The 11000-nt window shown below is 45.9% G+C and overlaps 1 long non-coding RNA gene across 1 annotated transcript; it reads left to right on the plus strand.

The window, feature by feature from the left end:
• The first annotated feature begins 101 nt into the window (after positions 1 to 101).
• Positions 102 to 4979, plus strand: LOC311516390. The gene is made up of 3 exons (XR_014710399.1): positions 102 to 193; positions 3245 to 3769; positions 4416 to 4979. It is a non-coding gene; the product is annotated as an uncharacterized lncRNA (long non-coding RNA).
• The last annotated feature ends 6021 nt before the right edge of the window (positions 4980 to 11000 follow it).

Consider the following 11000-nt stretch of genomic DNA (forward strand, 5'->3'; position numbering starts at 1 on the left):
GCCGCGCGGATTAAGCCCCGGCCCCGGGGCGGGGTCTCGTGGTGGGGAGCCGGGGGCGGGGGAAGCCCGCGGGCTTGCAAGGCCGAGCCCCAGGCCCCCGAGCGAGGGGAGCGCCCCACTGCCTTCTCCGCACCGATCATTTGCTAACCCGTAGCCCCCTGCAGCACCCCCTCGGGCCTGACGGCTCCCAAAGGTAAGGGGCCGACCGGAGCCCTCCTGGCCAGGCGAGGAAACCCAGGCACGGAGAAGCTGAATGACGCGCACAAGGTCACACGGTGAAACTGGTGGCCCCGCTGGGCGGGAGAGACCCCACCTGTCCGGATCTCGCTCTTGTAACCCTTTCCAGCGGGCTACTAAGCCACCGTTGTAATGACCGTGTCGCCCCCAGAGTCACCTGCCCCATGTCAAGCTTTTCTTCACTAGGCATTTTCATGGCCAATTTGCCCCCAAAGTTGAAAGTTTTTTTCCCTTCTTCAAAAGAAGCTTTTGCATAAAGCTAAAGATGGAGCAGTCCCCCCACCCCATTAATTTGAAAAAGAAAAATCTGTAACTGGTGTTTGCCAGCCAAATATCGCAGCCTCGACTGAGGGCCTCTGGTTCTACAAGCTGCTCCTTGTCAGTGCAGGATCTTCCCATGTGGATGGCAGGACTGGGATCTGGGGTGCGAACACCTGACAATGAAATGGGATGTTCTTAATTTTTTCCCAGTTTGAGCTCAGCACAGCTATTTTGCCCTATCCAAAGATCTTGTAAGCATATTTAACCAAATAAATTTTGAACGTACATTTAAGCACCAAGATGAACTGGTCAGTTGAAGCTCAAGTTAAATTAGGGTTTAGCTACACTTGAAAGTTACTGAGGATTAGGTCAGGGTGTGAATTTAAAGCTGTTCCTGAGTGACTCCAGCTGTGGGCACACTTAACAGCTGAACAGGAAAGACTGTGTGGAGAGGCCCTCAGTAACCTACCCCTCCTCCCCCATTACCAAATACTACTTTTTAAATATTTTATTGTGTGCAAAGCTCTAATGAAAATACTGAAAAGGAATTCCCTTTCTTTCATCTCCACTCAAGCCACATAGATTGGAATTAACGAAATCCTCCCACCCAAACCAAATCCTTTAGCAATATATTTATCATCAATGTTGCACTTAGAAATTCCTGTAGTATTAAATGGAGAAAGTGGAGCCAAGCTGGAAATGTAGATTACTAATTAAATATGAGCCTCAGTTGACCAGCTGCTGCTTATAGTTATTATACTATATTTCTTAGAATCAAGAACTGCAAATACCCTGAGCTGTGGTCCCCTTAGGAACTGTGGCCTTTCTTCAGTAAGGGTGCCTAAGCATGTGCCTAACTTCAAGCATATGCTTATATGCTTAAGTGTTATCCTGAATAGTGATGAACATAAGGACATGCAGTAAGTGCTTTACTGAATCAGGCCCTGCAACTTTGGAGGTAAGAGAACTGGGGCCAAATTCTGCTCTCAATTGAGTTATGTTAAACTACTTACACAGGTGTAACGGACAGCAGAATTTGGCCCCAGCCAGCTCTCAGTTCCCCTGCCACCGCCTCTTTTTGAAGACATTTACAGCTGTGTATAGGGGTATGAAACATACCAAATCAAAATGACAGTGTTTTACAGTCACTATGCACAAGTGCAAATTACTTCACAAGGTGCAAGGCCATGACGAAACAAGTTCACAGTCCTCCGTTCCTATACAGTGATATGTATACTGAAGTCAAGGGAGTTATTCCAGCTTGAACTCAAATGCATTTGAAAGGAGAATTTGGCTGCTGGTTTAGGGCTTGATTCAAAGTCCACTGAAACAAAGGGCAGTCTTTTAGCCTTAATTTTGTTGGGTCACAGTAGGTGGCAGTATGTGCAACAGTATTGAATTTAATAATCTTGGATACCAGGAACACTTTAAACAAAACAAAACATGGCAATACCAGGCACTGTAAAAGGTAATGCAAGAGAGTGGGAAAGTAAGTTAACATGCACCATTTCCTGGAAGTGACTGCTACTTGCGTAGAATCTGTAGAGAAGCACCTGAATAAGTAGAATGCAAACACTGGGAGAGTATTTAAAGAGTTTATATCGGAAATGATATTTAGCAAATTTGAAAGAAATCCTTGGCAATTATAAAAGGAAAGCTGATGTTCTTTAATCTGCATGAGGACAAAAGGGAAAAATGTTGGGTTTGTTTGTTCGTTTTTTTCCATCCATTCTCCTGGATGCTTTCATAATAAATAAAAATAGACTGTCAGAACTAAAATCAACAGCAAAAATATCATTAGTCCACATGATTTCATATAAAATATTTGCTCATCACAATTATATTAATTGTAAAATCCTTATGTCTCATCAATGACTCCAGCATCTCCTTCTCCTAATACTCACAGAAAAAGACAGGCTTTACAGAGTGTCTACAAGTTTGTTAAATCTGGGTTCTGGTGGACCCAGTAAATCTAGAGTCATCTCTCTCTCTCCTTTGAGGCCATGATCATGCAACTTGTTCCATGCTGGTGGACCCCGTAGTTCATGAGGTACCCCATTATCTTGAATGGGTTCTCTATGGGCACAGAGGTCCTCCCACAAAGAATGAATTGAAGAATCAGGCCTAAACACAGGTAGACATAGCTCAAGCACCTACACTGATTGCAACTATGGCAGTCTTGCCTAGAGAGGTGTCTTCAGATAAACAGGATGCATTTATAGTTTTAGGATGAAGCCAACACCTTGAACTCAATAATAGCCAGTTGAGCATTGTTGTAATGTGTAATATAATGTAATGAAATGTTGCTGTGTAATAGATATATATGGAGATCTAGATGCAGCCTTGATACTTTCAAGATAGGCATGAATTGTCAGCTTAGCTTACTGATGTGCTGATTACAGCTGCTTTTTTAGCCCGGTTTACACTGCAAGTTTAGGTTGAATTTAGCAGCGTTAGATCGATTTAACCCTGCACCCATCCACACAACGAACCATTTTTGTCGACTTAATGGGCTCTTAAAATCAATTTCTGTACTCCTCCCCGACAAGGGGATTAGCGCTGAAATCGACATTGCCGGGTCAAATTTGGGTTAGTGTGGACGCAATTCGATGGTATTGGCCTCCGGGAGCAATCCCACAGTGCTCCATTGTGACCGCTCTAGACAGCACTCTCAACTTGGATGCACTGGCCAGGTAGACAGGAAAAGCCCTTGTGAACTTTTGAATTTCATTTCCTGTTTGGCCAGTGTGGCGAGCTCATCAGCAGAGCTGACCATGGAGTCCCAGAATTGCAAAAGAGCTCCAGCATGGACCGAATGGGAGGTATTGGATCTGATTGCTGTATGGGGAGATGAATCTGTGCTATCAGAATCCATTCCAAAAGACAAAATGCCAAAATATTTGAAAAAATCTCCAAGGGCATGAAGGACAGAAGCTATCACAGGGACCTGCAGCCGTGCTGCGTGAAACTTAAGGAGCTTAGGCAAGCCTACCAAAAAACCCAAGAGGCAAATGCCTGCTCAGGGTCAGAGCCACAGACATGCCTCTTCTACGATGAGCTGCATGCAATTCTAGGGGGTGCCCCTACCATTGCTCCACCCCTGTACATGGACTCCTGCAAGGGGGGAGTCTCACGCAAAAGTGTTGAGGATTTTGGGGACGAGGAAGATGATAGCACACACCAGGCAAGCGGAGAAACCGTTCTCCCCAACAGCTTGGAAATGTTTATGAACCTGGGCTCTCGGACCTTGAAGGCAGAGAAGGCATCTCTGGTGAGTGTACCTTTGTATATATAATACATGGTTTAAAAACAGGCGTGTTTAATGATTAATTTGCCCTGAAGACTTGGGATGCATTTGCGGCCAGTACAGCTACTGGAAAAGTTTGTTAACGTGTCTGGGGATGGGGCAGAAATCCTCCAGGGACATCTCAATGAAGCTGTCCTGGAGGTACTCCCAAAGCCTTTGCAAAAGGTTTCTGGGGCGGGCAACCTTATTGCTTCCTCCATGGTAGGACACTTTACCATGGCAGGCCAGTAGCACATAGTCTGGAATCATTGCATAAGGAAGTATGGCAGTGTGTGGTCCTGGTGTTTGCTGTCATTCAAGCAACATCCGTTCTTTATCTCTCTGTGTTATCCTTAGAGTGTTATCATTCATGGTCATCTGGTTGAAATAGGGGAATTTTATTAAGGGGACATCAGAGGTGTTCCTACTGGGCTGTTTGCTTGTGGCTGAAAAGAAATCATCCCTGCTGTTAGCAACGTGGTGAGGGGAGGGGTGAAGCTATCCCAGAGAATTGGGTGTGGGGATGTTTAGTTGGGTTCGTGCTATGTGTTAACCCAAAAACATCAGCCCCTTCTTTTAAATGGCCAATGTATCTTTTTCAGTTTTAGTCTCCCTTTTTTTCCTCCCACAGCTGCAAATGTTTCAACGCTGCAACAAGCATCTCCGGGCCAGAGGCTAGCACAGATAAGAAGGCAAAAAACTCACACTCGCGATGAAATGTTCTCTGAGCTCATGCAGTCCATCCAAACTAAAAGAGCCCAGTAGAATGCATGGAGGCAGACAATGGCAGAGTCCAGGAAAGTACAAAATAAACTCGAGGACAGATGGCTAGAGTAACAGGAGAGGGGGCAGCAGCATGATGAAAGGAGGCAGGATGCAATGCTGAGGCTACTGAAGGATCAAACTGATATGCTCTGGCGTATGGTTGAGGTGCAGGAAAGGCACAATCCGCCACTGCAGCCCCTGTGTAACCAACTGCCCTCCTCCCCAAGTTCCATAGCCTCCTCACCCAGATGCCCAAGAACGCAGTGAGGGGGCCTCAGGTCACCCAACCACTCCACCCCAAAGGACTGCCCAAGCAACAGAAGGCTGGCATTCAATAAGTTTTGAAATGCAGTGTGGGCTTGTCCTTCCCTTCTCCCCCACCCCTGCCAGGCTACCTTGGCAGTTATCCCCCTATTTGTGTGACAAATTAATAAAGAATGCTTGATTTTGAAACAACAATGACTTTATTGCCTCTGCAAGCGGTGATCAGAGGGGGGAGGGGAGGGCGGTTGGCTTACAGGGAAGTTGAGTGAACCAAGGGGGTGGGTTTTCATCAAGGAGAAACAAACAGAACTGTCACTCCGTAGCCTGGTCAGCCATGAAACTGGTTTTCAAAGCTTCTCTGATGCGTAGTGCGCCCTGCTGTGCTCTGCTAATGGCCCTGGTGTCTGGCTGCATGTAATCAGCGGCCAGGCGATTTGCCTCAACTTCCCACCCTGCCATAAACGTCTCCCCCTTACTCTCACAGATATTGTGGAGCACACAGCATACAGCAAGTAATAACGATGGGAATGTTGGTTTCGCTGAGGTCTAACCGAGTCAGTAAACTGCACCAGCGTGCTTTTAAACGTCCAAATGCACATTCTACCACCATTCTGCACTTGCTCAGCCTATAGTTGAACAGCTCCTGACTACTGTCCAGGGTGTCTGTGTACGGCTTCATGAGCCATGGCATTAAGGGGTAGGCTGGGTCCCCAGGGATAACTATAGGCATTTCAACATCCCCAACTGTTATTTTCTGGTCTGGAAAGTAAGTCCCTTGCTGCTCCTGTTCATAGAGACCAGAGTTCCTGAAGATGCGAACGTCATGTACCTTTCCCGGCCATCCCACATTGATGTTGTTGAAATGTCCCTTGTGATCCACCAGTGCTTGCAGCACCATTGAAAAGTAACCTTTTGGGTTTATGTACCGGCTGTATTGGTGGTCCGGTCCTAAGATAGGGATATGGGTTCCGTCTATGGCCCCACCACAGTTAGGGAATCCCATTGCAGCAAAGCCATCCACTATGACCTGCACATTTCCCAGAGTCACTACCCTTGATAGCAGCAGCTGAGTGATTGTGCTGGCTACTTGCATCACAGCAGCCCCCACAGTAGATTTGCCCACTCCAAATTGATTCCCGACTGACCGGTAGTTGTCTGGCATTGCAAACTTCCAAAGTGCTATCGCCACTCACTTGTGAACTGTGAGGGCTGCTTTCATCTTGGTATTCTTGTACTTCAGGGTAGGGGAAAGCAAGTCACAAAGTTCCATGAAAGTGGCCTTACGCATAAGAAAGTTTCGCAACAACTGGGAATCATCCCAGACCTGCAACACTAAGCGGACCCACCAGTCTGTGCTTGTTTCCCAGGCTCAGAATTGGCGTTCCACAGCATGAGCCAGTCCCATTGCCACCAGGATGACCAAATTGCCGGGGCCTGTGCTTTGAGAGACGTCTGTGTCCATGTCCTCATCACTGCGCTGCCATCGCCTCCTCGCCTGCTTTTGCAGGTTCTGGTTCTGCATATACTGCATGATAATGCGCGAGGTATTTACAATGTCGCGGTGATCTGAGCGGGCTCCATGCTTGCTGTGGTATAGCGTCTGCAGGAGAGCAGAGTTGCAGGGGAAGCGGTGGTTGGATGACCAGTTTTGCAGACCTACTGCACCATCTGCTGCCAGGACACAACAGCTGAGTGGGTGCATGCTTGCCATGGTATGGCAAGACAAGAGCAGCCGAGCAGAGTTGCAACGGAAGCGGCACTGCGAGACCACCAGGAGAGCAGAGTGGCAGTGGAAGCGGTGGATGATGACGATGATGGTTAACAGTCCTATTGCACCGTCTGCTGCCAGGACTCAACAGCTGAGCGGGCTGCACGCTTGCCGCGGTAAGGTGAGACAAGAGCAGCCGAGCAGAGTTGAAGCAGCCCTACGAGACCACCAGGAGAGCAGAGTGCCAGCGGAAGCGGTGGATGATGACGGTCATATAGAGGGCCTGCGAGTGGATTCATAGCATCAGGAGAGCGGAATGGCAGTGGAAGCGGTGGATGTTGATGATGATGGTTAGCAGTCCTACTGCATGGTCTGCTGAAAGCAGTATGGCGCCCACATGGAAAAAAGGCGCAAAACGATTGTCTGCCATTGCTTTCATAGAGGGAGGGGTGACTGACGAAATGTACCCAAAACCACCCGCCATAATGTTTTTGCCCCATCAGGTATGGGGAGCTTAACCCAGAACCTGCGGCGGAGACTGCAAGAACTGTGGGATAGCTACCCACAGTGCAATGCTCTGAAAGTCAACGCGCTCGGTACTGTGGATGCACTCCGCCGACTTAATGCACTTAGTGGGGGGACACACAATCGACTGTATAAAATAGCCTTCTAAAAAATTGACTTCTATTAATTCAACCTAATTTCATAGTGTAGACATACCCTTAGTATTCAGAACTGTATGCAGACCTGTTGTCAAGTGGTGTGCATCTAGTGCAATGGTTACACATTTGGGCAGGTCTGTTGCATTGGGTTTTTTTTAAATGGAATGCACATATTCTGTCAAATAAGGAAAGGGTCCAGCTCAAAGCTGCCCTTGAAGTATAATAAATATGGTTGCCTCTAGCTTGCAGGATGAGGACCTAGTGGATGAGCACAGAATTCATGCCCTGCAAGGAAATAGCCACAGAGAGAGAGAGAATCAACCCTGTAGAAAATTAAAAACACATAAAATTCACATTTAATTGAAAATGTGAATTTCTGTTAGGTGAAAAATTCAGAAACTACTGACATTGCCTCAGAAGCCTTGATCAAATTGTCTCCACTTCCATTGCTGCTTCTACTCAGAACTGGATGAAAGAGGGTTTTTTCACCTTCTTTCCCACCTAAGCTGTCCATCGGGGGCTTTTGCCTAAAAGTTAATAAAGTTTCTCCTGCTTACGCCCTCAGGTATCTCTCAGGAGTCTTGAGTGCACTAAAAATACCCCATGTTGCTGACAAGTGGAATCAGCAACAGGTGTGGCTTAAACAGCAACATTTCAATGAGGATTTTGGGGAAAAAATAGTTCATATATGTTTACAACATTAATTGTATTTTAATGGAGTTTTTGGTTTGGGAATTGTATAAGTGAGTGAAATTGCTGTGGCGTAGATTTTAAAATTTACAACTGCATCAGTGTTTTATTTCTTCCAGTTAGTACGAGTGAGTAAAGTGCCCCATAATGTGTACTTCAAACTGTCAGTGAGGACAGTCCAATTACTGCAGAATTACAGCTGTACATAACCGGCTGATATTCCTCAGACTGATTTTTAGATACATTATGCAGAGCAATGTGAGTCTAAGAAAGGATTGTGGGCATTCCATTTAGCAAAATAGAGTGCACTGAAATTAAATTCACTTCTGTTGGAAACTTTACACTCACCCTCTCTGTACATTTTGTTGTTGTCCATTTTCATTATTAGGCCTGAGCTCAGAGTTGATGTAAGTGGATACTGTGCACTGACTTCATTTGTTTGTCTTGTATCAATTGATTTACACCCTTTGCATCAAGACTGAATGGCTTTTACAATCTGATTTATCCTATACAACATGCTACTGTCTGACAAACACATTATAGTTAAATGACAGTAATGTAAAATTAGATTCCCATCATTCATAAGAATGGCCATACTAGGTCAGACCAAAGGTCCATATAGCCCAGTATCCTGTCTTCTGACAGTGGCCAATGCCAGGTGCCCCAGAGGGAATGAACAGAACAGGCAATCATCAAGTGATCCATCCCCTGTCACCCATTCCCAGCTTTTGGCAAACAGGTTAGGACACCATCCCTGCCCACCCTGGCTAATAGCCATTGATCGACCTGTCCTCCATGAATTTATCTAGTTCTTTTTTGAATTCTGTTATAGTCTTGGCCTTCACAACATCTTCTGGCAAGGAGTTCCACAGGTTGATTGTGCATTGTATGAAGAAATACTTCCTTTTGTTTGTTTTAAACCTGCTGCCTATTAATTTCATTTGGTGACCCCTAGTTCTTGTGTTACAAGAAGGAGTAAATAACACTTCCTTATTTACTTTCTCCACACCAGTCATGATTTTATAGACTTCTATGATATATCCCTTTAGTCATCTCTTTTTCAAGATGAAAAGTCTCAATCTTCTTAATCTCTCCTCATATGGAAGCTATTCCATACCCGTAATCATTTTGTTGCCCTTTTCCAATTCCAATACAGTAACTCCTCACTTAAAGTCATCCCGGTTAACACTGTTTCGTTTTTAGGTTGCTGATCTATTAGAGAACATACATGTTTAAAGTCGCGCAATGTTCCATTATAAGGTTGTTTGGCTCGCTGCTCTCTGCCCACCCGCCTGGCGCTCCTGCTGGGGAGCAGGGTTGGGGTACAGGAACTTGCCCCACTCCGCCCACCCAGCGTTCCAGCCAGGAAGCGGGGTCAGGGCACGGGGGCTTGCCTCACTCCACCCACCCGGCGTTCCAGCTGGGGAGTGGGCAAGCCCCCATCCCCACTCCCCATCAGCAGTGCACAGTGGGCGGAATGGGGCAAGCCCCCACGCCCTGACCCTGCTACGCCCCTGCTTCAACCAAGCTTCACAATCATCATTGGTGAGTATAGTATTAAATTGTTTGTTTAAAATTATTTAAAACTTATACTATATATGAATACAATATCTTTTGTCTGGCGAAAAAAAATTCCCTGGAGCCTAACCCCCCTATTTACATTAATTCTTGCGGGAAAATTGAATTCACCTAACATCGTTTCGGTTAAAGTAGCATTTTTCAGGAATATAACTACAACGTTAAGTGAGGAGTTACCATATATCTTTTTTGAGATGGGACGACCACATCTGCTTGCCGTATTCAAGATGTGGGCGTACCATGGATTTATATTGAAGCAATATGATATTTTCTGTCTTATTATCTATTCCTTTCTTAATGATTCCCAACATTCAATAATCATTTCATAGTGCACACAAGTATGCCATGGTGTATCCAATTATTTTTTCAAATATTATTAATCCAAAAAGGATGATCTCTCCTGTGTTTATCTTAATTATGCACATGGAGACCGATTCTGTCCTCGGTTAGAGAACTGGGATTACTCAGGTGTACATTAGGGCAGAATTTGGCTGATGAAGGAAAACTATTTATATATAAATATAAAAATATTTTTGGATGTTTTTCTGCATTTATATATTGATTTCAATTACAGTGCAGAATACAATGTATTATTTTTTATTACAATATTGGCACTGTAAAAAGTTGAGGCATGAAGGGACATACGAATGTTTAGCATATCTGGCATGTAAATACCTTGCAACGCTGGCTACAACAGTGCCTTGTGAACGCCTGTTTTCTCTTTCAGGTGACATTGTAAATAAGTAGCAGGCAGCGTTATCTCCTGTAAATGTAAACAAGCTTGTTTGTCTTAGCGATTGGCTGAACAAGAAGTGGGACTGAGTGGACTTGTAGGCGCTAAAGTTTTACATTGTTTTGTTTTTGAGTGCAGTTATGTAAAAAAATAAATTCTGCATTTGTAAGTTGCACTTTCATGATAAAGAGATTGCACTACAGTGCTTGTATGAGGTGAACTGAAAAATACCATTTCTTTTATCTTTTCTACAGTGCAAATATTTGTAATAAAAATAATATAAAGTGAGCACTCTGCACTTCGTATTCTGTGTTATAATTGAAATAAATATATTTGAAAATGTAGAAAAACATCCAAAATATGTATAATACATTGAAAATGGTATTCTATTATTGTTTAACAGTGCGATTAAAACTGTGAGCTGGGCTGCAGCCGGGAGTGGGGCCGTGGTTGGAGCCGGGGGCAGTGGCCGGGCTTGGGACAGGGCTGCAGCCGGGAGTGGGGCCGTGGTTGGAGCCGAGGGCAGTGGCCGGGCTTGGGACAGGGCTGCAGCCGGGAGCGGGGCCGTGGTTGGAGCCGGGGGCAGTGGCCGGGCTTGGGACAGGGCTGCAGCCGGGAGCGGGGCCGTGGTTGGAGCCGGGGGCAGTGGCCGGGCTTGGGACAGGGCTGCAGCCGGGAGTGGGGCCGTGGTTGGAGCCGGGGGCAGTGGCCGGGCTTGGGACAGGGCTGCAGCCGGGAGCGGGGCCGTGGTTGGAGCCGGGGGCAGTGGCCGGGCTTGGGACAGGGCTGCAGCCGGGAGTGGGGCCGTGGTTGGAG

Source organism: Lepidochelys olivacea, assembly GCF_965140295.1.
Source record: "Lepidochelys olivacea isolate rLepOli2 genome assembly, chromosome: 2".
In the NCBI taxonomy this organism is placed as follows: domain Eukaryota; kingdom Metazoa; phylum Chordata; order Testudines; family Cheloniidae; genus Lepidochelys; species Lepidochelys olivacea.